General features: G+C 44.4%; 1 pseudogene; it reads right to left on the bottom strand.

The window, feature by feature from the left end:
- Nucleotides 1–224: 224 nt before the first annotated feature.
- Nucleotides 225–2,947, bottom strand: LOC144102782 (uncharacterized; annotated as a pseudogene).
- Nucleotides 2,948–10,360: the final 7,413 nt, after the last annotated feature.

Below are 10,360 nucleotides of genomic sequence, written 5' to 3'. Positions count from 1 at the left end.
ATATGAGCGGAAAGGGTTAATGAGTACCAGCCAGCAACAACCTTTATTATCTCTTTTTTCCTATGCTTATTTTAGTTTTTTTGTAGCCTTCAGCAATGTAGTACAGAGTATTGGAAAATTATTTAAGGTTACTTAGTGCTATAATGTGTAGAAGTGTAGCCTTTTTACTTTCTCTACTACTTACCAATGTAGAAGGGTAGCTGAGAGTTCGATGAATCAAACCACTAGTCAGTAAGGCATTTCGTGACCCCAATGAGCACACAATGCATATACTCCACTGTGTGGCCAAACACAATGTTAAAGTGTTTCAGGTGATTCAGTGGTGACTGCCCTTTAAGCCCATTCACAGAATCTTTGATCTTCTCCGCGAACTCCATGTCTCTCGAAATCTCCCCTGGGGTCTGCTCCTCACCGACTGTAACACTCATGTACCTTTGGGCCCCTGTTGAAAGGAGAGAAATAGTATGTGTGCTCGATTACTTGCCTGCAGAAAGCAGAACCTACAGGAATTAAGAAATGCCTGCATATGTTTTAAGCATTGAACTATCATGAGCAAAAGTAATAGATCCAACTGTCCATGTTGCGAACCATATGCCACACTGCATGCGGCCGCTGCCTGACGAAATACTCGTATTGCTGAAAACGTCGCAGTGTGCGAATCTTGTCACTAGGAGCACTTCGTCAGGTAGCACCCACATGTAGTGCGGCTTGGTTTGGAATGCAGAGGGAAAGTCCCTTACTTTTGCTTATGACAGTACTCTTGCTGGGTATAAACGTCTCTCACGTGACATTCGCATGATGTGTCTAGATGGGGAATTTTAGGCCCTGTTGCGTTGCAAGACACTGCTGGCCTGTGGGCACGCGAATTCCAGAAACTGTGCCGCGAACGCTGCGGCCTACCCTCAGCGCCGCAGGGTGCCGGCCTCGTCGTAGACGCGGGGCTCAAGTTCGGCCGAAGACGCAGCCCTCTTGGACTTGAAATGTTTATGAGGGTGGCGAGGCGCGCCTGTTGCCCACTCCTCTCGCGTCGGAGCTCGGGTTGGTCTGGATTCGGCCACCAAGGATGCTTCCTTCCTAGAACCCGCAGCTAGGTCACGTGACCCCGCCGTTCGAAAACGCGACCGTCAACGCACAACGAGTCTTCCTCCGGCAGCGGAAGAGAGCAGCTGCTCGGGGAGCCATTCTGCAACTTCAAGGACCTGGGGCCCTCTTTTCTTCTTTTGGCTCAAAATCTCAAAATAAAGACCCAGTTCCTAACCTTCACCGAGTCCGCAGCCCGTACCTCGCAACAGCCCGCCTTCAACACTTTGCACCTCACATATGCTGTCACGGATAAGTGTGGCACATCTATATCACATGTTTCTAATGGTAAATTTCGGTGCAGCCAGAGCTTTCACAAAGTGCTCTGACAACTTTAAAACAAAATGACCACTGGAAATGCAACGTTTTTCCTTAGCAGTATTTGAACACCACTTCAACTTATCCATTTTTTGGTCGTAGCTAACTTAGACAGAACACCCTAAATGTATTTCAGGCCATATTATAAGCTTTTCAAATTACGATATGAAATTATTAAGCATATCCACTAAGTTAACATAAATGCACAAGTGTTCAGCCAGATGCAATGACAAAGTTGATCAACCATACCTTCGTGAAACTCGGCACAATTGTAGCACCAAGGGCAGCCGAAGAGACCATTAAACTGGACCATGTTGATCACAGATGCTCGGGCTGGCGCATCTAGGCAGCAGCACAGTACGTAAAGCCCTGATGACAGCACTGTATGACCTGCCTTCCAAGTGATCTTGCCAAACTGATTGATCTCTTCAACAAATTTGGTTAAGAAGGTTCTCATGTACGGGTGCTGGCCGAACCACAGCCCACCTATCAAGAAGTTCTTTAGCCTGTCGCAAGGTGGCAACTCATTAATCAAAAACTGGATGGGCCACACAGATGATGACGATGACTTGAATACGGGGCTTCCATCTGTGTTGATGGTGATGGTAAGGTCCATCCAGCCAATTTTGCCGCTCTTCCTCAACTCCTCGGCCATAGATCCACTTGTGATGTCCTGCAACAGCGCTGCTCCTCCTTGCTGAATGACTGCCTTCAAGTTCACAAATCTTTCAAACAATACAGCCTTTGATTTTGCAAGCAAAGATTTTATCTGTTCTCTCATATCTAAAATGATGAAAAATTGTCCCCTAGCTTTTAGCACAGAAAGTTCCTTGTTGACCTCGCAGTCCGGGCACCTCAGTGATGACATTCCGGGCACCGACACAAGCACACTGCCACAGGTGTCACAATAAAAAAACCGCTTCACCAGCTTTTACTTGCGCGACGACCAAAGCTTTCGGAACACAAACTTTGACCGTGGATGTACACCTTTAAAGCCAAACAGGCCATCTATGAGGCGCAGCAGATCATTCAGGGCCTCCCAAGTAAGGCCGTGAGTGCCGACAAACGCCATAATCATTACGATCGCGGCTGCCTTTGTCGTTGTGGAGCCCGGAAGTGTTGCTGCCTCAAGCTCGACAAAGTCCGATGCCAGAAACTCGCATTCGCCGTCGTCGTTTTCGGTTTCTCCCGGCATAGAACTGCTGACATCGGGTGTTTCGTCAAGCCGGTCAAAGTCGTCTGTTCGGGATAAATCTTCGTCATCATCATACGAGCTGCCGCCTGCCTGCTCATCATGGGCACTCAAAGTAGGCGAGGCTGGCTGCACCGCTTGTTCTGCTGCTGGTTGCTCGCCACTTGGAAGGTTTAGAAAATCGCCCACATCTCCTCCGTGGTTGGCTGCTGAGGAAGCTGACGTCGATGAGGCTAAATGCTGAGCGCGAAGGTGCACTTCTTGCTGCCTCCTGTAAAATGTGGTTTTCGAGACAACAAACGGTTCGTCTTTGTACAAATAACGTTTCCATTGTTCCTTGGTCAGAGCCCCATCCATAGTGGTCTATGAAAAACTAAATGAAACATGAAACAGACAGGCAAAAAATATCAAGTTATACTAGAAGAAATTAAACAAAACAGCAGTAAAAGGTGACAAAAAAGTGTCCACTACCATAGAGTGGCTAGAATGGGAAGGCGTGGAGACTGCGCCGCTTTCTCACGGCCGTGCGTGGCCCCTCGGCGCACCGATGCCGCTAGGGGGAATGTATCGCTGCTACTAGCGGCGCGGTAAGCTCAGCCAGCCGCGTCGGCCTTGCACATGCCGTAGCAGTTCAGTTCGTTTCGTCGCCTGTATTGCAGTGTCTGTAGCAGCGTTTTCTCATGCGAGTGCGAGATGCCTTCAACAGAAAAGTGGCTGTGGAAAGCGTTGAAGTGGCTGTAGACCATCATAGCTATGCTGTGCGACACAGTGATGCGCACCTGATATATTACATTGCAGGCTATGTGGATAGGAAGCGTGTTTTGACAACTCATTGTGGAGCTTGCAAACGAGCATGTCTCTGTGATAAAGGCTACATTCCCAAAGAACTTCCAGCTGAGGCAACTAATAAGAGGGACCTTGGGGGCCTTTTATATCCGTCAGTATCATTTTACAATCTTGTCAACGTCCTTGAAAACAAACTTACATATGCGTTCAGCCGAACGCTCTTGCATGCCGAAGCTGCAGCAGAGATTCTACAGTCCATTGGTGATGTGCCAAAAACTGGTTGTTCTGAACATTCTGTAGCGCTGACAGCATCAGTTTAGGTTTTTATTGCCTCACAAAGATTCGCTTTTTGCTTAAGAGAATAAATCAGAAGGATGTAGTGCAGAAGAAGAAAAAAAAACTACCTTTTTGTGTTGTAGATCGAATCCTGCAAAAGTTTTCCCTCTAACTTGTAAATAAACGATTTTATGGCCAGATATATGTGTTGCTTCACTGTCTATAATCGTCGGAGATTGCTTATACAGTATTGTGCGTTTTTATCGCTGACACTTTCAAGAATTTCCCCGCCTCAACCGCTGGCTCGTTTGCGGTGAAACTACACACAGAGCTTGCGTATTATGGTAACTTTTGTATCGTAGCAAGTTTGACAATGGTACTTACTTAGTTCAGGCGCACATGATGCGAAAACGTAAGCGTCTACGAGAGATCGGCGAGCCAAAACCCGCAGACGACGCTTTTTCGCTGAGAACCGGCAGTGGCGCCATCTGTTTGTGTTAGCGCAAGGCGTCACGACTAGGCCGCCGAGGCGAGCGTTGCAAGGAGCGCGGGCCCTTTGAATATGCCGTTCGGCATTTGCTTCATCCTAAGTATTTTCAAATTATAGCACTGAAAAACAAACCAATTCCAGGCATATCTCATCATTTGCCCGCGCTCCGCGCATGCATGTTGCTGCTTGTTGATGCGACGTTTTTTCGGTGTTCATGTTCATTCAGTTTTAGATGTAGCACCCTTCCTGTCCTCTCCTTTCTTTGTCCTGCAAAAATGCTGCTTTTTTCATTGAGTACCACTGTGTACCCACTCTGTCAAACATGTTTCCACGTCAGACAGAAATTGTCTACTATGAGACGTGAGAGACATTTAACTCGCAAGGAGTTCAATGCTGCGGTTGGCTACAATGGCGGTGAACTTGACTGTGAACATGGTGAATGCTGCGCCAGATGCTAGCACCCCTTGTGGATGACGTCACGTGGATACCTCCTATATGCCTGTGCCTGCAGAAGGTTTAAGAGCACCATAATCAGGCTTCGTATCTCATCAGCCTATGCATGCAGTAAGGAACATAAGGTTGTTATCTGAGATCAGCACAACTTCCAGAAGCATGAAAACTGTCTGTTGTGCAATCTTACTGTGACCTGTATGCAGAATGCACTACATTATTAATAATCACAACTTTGTCATGTTAATTTCCACTTCAAGCATGTACAATACCCAGAGTTGGACAGCTCTTTATGGGCACAAATTATTTCTTCAAAGTAGAGATTAACCTGGCATCACTCATGCATAGAATGGCATGCTGCTCCAGCATGTATTGCATGAATCCACGGCTGGGAATATTATTTGTAATTGTTGTGATGATTGTACACTGCTTTATCCATATGTTGTATTGTTTCATGAGTATTATGTTTAATTGAGATGTCTATAATGCAGCAACGGCAGAAGAGTTGGCGAAAAGCTGAACAAGCGAAGAATCAGGTGGCCCAAACATATTTTTGAAGATCAAGCTACTCATGAAACTGCTCAGCAAAGTGCTCAGGTATCCGTCTCTCAATTCGCAATACTATGGTGGCCAAGTTAATCAATTCAATTCAATTCAATTCCATTTATTTTCCAGAAAATTCTGGCGGCTGCCTGGACTAAAAGCTGTAAGTATATAGCTTGACGAGGCCCAGGCAGCCGTTACAAGGCATACAAGCAGACTTTCTTGAGAACATTTACATACACACACAAAAAAAACGAACACATAGTCAGGTTGCAGTTTTCACAAAAAACAGGACAGCCAGAAAGCACAAAATCATCAATAAATTACAATAGGGAAATACAGAAAACATATTTACATAAGATACAAGGGAGCAGCTGTACTTGGGCGCGAATTATACGTCAGGAATTATTTTTGAAGAAATAATTCACGCAATGCTTTCTTAGTAGGGTTATTTCTGTCTTTATATCTATTTAAAATTACTGGAAGATTGTGCTGTAGTGCTTGGAACTTATAGTCAGTGCGAAAATAGGGAACTAACCAATCTGCCTCACATGCGGGAAGTGTGGCATTCAATTCTTAGTGACGCCGAGTACCCGCCATTGATACAGTGGGTAAAAGTTTTCCTCTGGCCGGGGGCTTCCCACTTTGAGTAAACACCCCACTTTCATTAAACGAAACAACTTTGTAGCATGGCACTGTTTGGCCAAAGCTGACCTTGCATCAGGAAAAGTGTCATGAGCAGCAGCTCTTTCCTCTGTTCTTTGCTTTTAGAATGTTTCGTAGTGCATCTTATGTATTTGCTTGCCTATGTTAGCTGTGTGCTTCATGGTGGATTGAAAGACTGAGGTACAAGCGAGCGGGGAGATGCACATAGGAAAGGAAACAGTCTGTATGTGATCAGTGTTCGTAATTTATTCTAATGGGCTCCAGTCAAACCCGGATGGGGGCTTATCAGGCCTTTCTGACAATAGTGCCCTTTGTAGCCTAAGAATAAATCGGGCACCTGAAGCTAGGCCCACGGACTAATGCTAGCTTTGCAGTTTTATCATTCCTTGACCATTAAAGTCCTTGTATGTGCCAGTAATCTGTGAGTTCAACTCTTGCTGCAGATTAATTTTGGAAGTCCTGCAATGATTTGAGAATTCAGGGAATATAATAGTGTTACTCAGTGTGCACAAGCTGTCTGTAAGGGACACTGAATGGGAATACTAAGTTAAGCTAGACTTGTTAGTGTCTCAGGAACATTACCAAAGTTTGTTCTGAACGCAAGTCTGCCGTGTTGCCAAGAAAACCACAAATAAAATATTCCTGCATTCAAATGGTCGGCGAAATGACATAACGGATGTCACTACTACGCCCTGAAATGGGAATTCAGTATTATGGTGTTTGGCTAGTCGGAGGCGCCACTTCAGATGGCCAGAAACACAGCCAAATGCAATGTTGTGGAGCTTCAAAAAACTAAGCTGGTTAACGATTCTGAGGGATTGGAGAGCTAGTAGTCCAGTGACGGCAGTGAGGAAAGAAAACCCCCATTGACTGAGCTCTGCCATCAGCTCTGCCAGATATGTATGGCTGGAACATAGAGCGCATGATTACAAATGACTCTTGCGGCTACCAGCTGGCTCTTGCCTACCTGCCAGCACTATCCCGGCATTTCATATGACCTTTTGCAGATGAGACTGCGGCATTTCAGCTTTGCCGAAACACGCTGACCTTTCTCTGAATGCCCAGTTCAGGTATTTAACTACAAATTAGGCAATGAGTACAGCATCCTTTTTCTTTTCATTTAATGTTACCTCTCCACATTTCATGAGAGTGAGCATAATGATTTGACCAAGCATGTTCAGGAAACTGCCCAATTGAAGTACTCGGGGGACTCTGGCGCTGGTTCATCACAGACTTCGGGTTTGGTTGTTTATGCATACGTACCACTTTTTCAATAGTGAATATTTTATCCTTCATAGCATGCCCGTACAGTAGAAAATGATACATTTTATAATTTCAGCATGCCACACGCGCGCGGAAAGAAGCTAGTTGAAAGGCTTAACCGAGAACTGAACCACTTGACTCACTGCCGAGGAAAGGAAACAGTGTAAATCTGTTGCAAGGATACCATTCTAAACATGCTCGTAGAATGGCTGCACGCAGGGTGGATGCACAGAATGCAAAGCGGAAGTCTCTGTACTGACATTCGTGTCCCATCTTTCTGTCCATCATCTGGTTTGTGCTGTTTTTATTATGTAATTCACATTCTTGACTGCTCTTGCCACACTGCTTTCTTCATATTTCAATGAGGGTTGTGCACTGATGGCAAAATAGTCTTAAGGCCGTGTGTCAAACCACACGGCCAATTGCTGCCAGAGAAGTGGACACGCCCCGAGCTCCAGTTTCTGGAATCTGCATGGGGTGTCACCACAGGTGCTTCACTTGGAGGCAATTTTCTGACTTAAGAAAGCCTTGCTGTCGTCATCCTGAGATGTTAATCTATCAGTCTACTGCAGCTTAGTGTTCCCGTTTGGTTTCCCTTTAACAATGACATTAAAAGGCAGTTATGGGTTTAAATATAGTGGCATCACCTGTTGATTTGCTTTGTAATAGTAAAATCATCCACAAATAAAAATTCTTCACTGGTTGATAATGAGTTTATGGCGTTAAAATCTTATGATCTGTTTAGTCGAGACGCAACCATGTGGAGTCAAAATGGTTGCAGTATGCACAGCTTTTTTTTCACCTCATTCGCATAAAAGCCTTGCGTAGGATGATGCACAGAGTTGGTTGCGCAACACTTCTTTTCTTTGTAGTCAGAGTATTGCAGACTACTTGCAAGTTGGTTATGCTGTTTGGAAAACACTTCTAGTGGGCCCATGGTATGTGTGTTAAAAGCAAGGAATAGCACCATAATTATGGTCATTTTTGCATTTTATCTTATTCTTAGAAGTTCGTTTTTTATGGGGCTGGAAATTTGCCCATGAATGTGCTCTAGAATGACAGTAATAAGATATATATGTTCCTTTTCATTTCAGCTGGTTACGAGCCAGAAAGAAAAAAAAGGTTCAAAAAAAGAAAGCTTTCTACAAAAAGCTGCGTTTTGCAGCTGAAGAGAGCTGCTCTTCAGATGAAGAGCTCATTGAGAAGGGGGCACTGGATGCCAAACAAAAAGAAATAGAAAAACTGCAATGTGAATTCAGGTCCCTACGAAAAAAGCTGGCGGAGGAACGGAAGCGAAACCATGGCCTTCAAGAAGTGGTTGTGACAGAAATTGGTGCGGCACATAACTCTTTGCAACCCAAGAACAAAATTGGTGCATGAGGGATGCAGTGCCAACAGTGTTTGCTGGTGTTTCTTTGTCAGCGTGGCTGCTGTTTGTTAGTTCCACGTTTATAGCAACTATTCTTAGCAAGCATGCAGGGGCCTGTTAGAGAACATTAGGCAGGGGCAATGCAGGCTTTGACTAAGATGCCCTTTCATAAATGAGGTGCAGAGGTGAGCCTTGTGAAATTTAGTTGTTTGCCTCAAGGTCTTGATAATATTTTCATTGCTTACTTTCTGGTGGGTAAAATTCAGAATTGTGTGGTGGTATTTGCTGGTGAGAAGTTCCGTTTTATCTTTTTGAGTAGTATATGGGTACAGGTGTAGTGGAATGAATGGTAGTGTGTAGTGCATAGAAGAATGAGTGGCGGCTTCCAGCCAGTAATGAAGCCATCAAGGTAACATGACACATATATCTTTGGCTCATTTCCAAACGGGCATCATGTTTGGTGCCTGCATTGTCTTTGCCTGAGGTCTGATTTGTTGCATTGCTTGACGATCACCGTTTTTAGGGCTGCTTGTTGTTGAATTCGAGCTTTACGAATAGCACTGTGTCGTAATTCGTCATTCACCCGACTGGTCAAACAGACATGCTAAGGTGCTTAGAAGGGAGAAGGTGAAAAGCGCGGTACATTCACCATTCAGAGGAGTAGCCCGCTTGCACGTGAATGTCGCTAGGGCAAAATCAAGAGCTGCAATCTAGGGCGCTGGCACCACGCTAGCGGGGAGGCAGCCATTACTTGGAAGTATCAACAGCATGTATGCACGCTTGGTTAAGTTGATGATGTGGTTATCTCATGCAGACTTGCGATGTGCCGCAAGAAATGCTGTCAGCCTCGAAGAGCATGGCATATATTTGTGCAAAGCCGCAGCTTTTATAGTCGTGCTTCATTGTTTTTGTGCAGTTTGTGACATGCAAGTTGCAGTTGATGCAAATGCTACGAATGAGTTTGTCTTCAAAATGAACAGATGTATTAAGCATTTGCTAATGTTAACGTTTTTACCAGGTATATGGTGATTCATGAGTATAAGAGCATGAGGTGATTTTGCTTGATACAATGTAAGACACTCAGCACCTTGAAGAGCCGAGTGGCGCCTCTTGCCATTGAAGGATTTGACAATTTCGCTTTCTATAAGGTTGCGATTTCGGAATTTACATTTAAAAAAGTTCTCTTCATCGCACCTGTCTAAAAAGATAGGGTTGCTATGTTTACGCACAACAAATACCCTAAAGGAGACGAGTCTCAGCAAGAGAACTCTCCCATTTATGGAAGATGCTTAGAAGCAAAATATGTGGTTTTAACATGTTTATATTTATTGTAAATAAAGCGAATGCTCCTGGAATGAATTAGAATTTTCATGCTGTGTGGCAATTCTTGCAATATTTAAGATAAATTCAATTGGTAACTACATGCAGTCTTGATGTGGGTATTTCTTTTCTGTAGGAAGGTGACTTAAGTACAGAAGTAAAAAAAAAGCACAGTACAGAGATGAAAAGAAATGTTGGCGCAGTGCTAAGCGCTCTGGGATTAGTGTCGCATCATTTAGGACTGCAACTTGAATTCAGACATCTTGAGAGTTAATTCAGTATAATGCAGCTGATCATGCACACTACCAATGCAGTGAGCGGACATATTTTTCTGCTCTACAGGGATTTCTCCCCAATGTGAGGTTAACTTTGAACTGAGCTCAAAGAAAATTAAAGCCCTGTGATCTGTGAAGTGTGCAGTTGCAATTGTTAATTTGTAAACAGGTTTGAAGACCTTAAGCTGCTCTGTTTACTTGTCACGTCATTCATGCGTTCAAGGGCCAGTTTCGCCTGGCCGGTTTTCACACCTCCCCTGCTATACACCCCAGTTATGCAGTCTTGCTGAGTGCATTGTTATGCGATACAATGTATATTGAAGTATGAAGTT

The sequence above is a fragment of the Amblyomma americanum genome, chromosome 8 (genome assembly GCF_052857255.1).
Source record: "Amblyomma americanum isolate KBUSLIRL-KWMA chromosome 8, ASM5285725v1, whole genome shotgun sequence".
Taxonomy (NCBI): Eukaryota; Metazoa; Arthropoda; class Arachnida; order Ixodida; family Ixodidae; genus Amblyomma; species Amblyomma americanum.
Note: the sequence above shows the minus strand (reverse complement) of the source record. Positions and strands in the feature narration are given on the sequence as shown.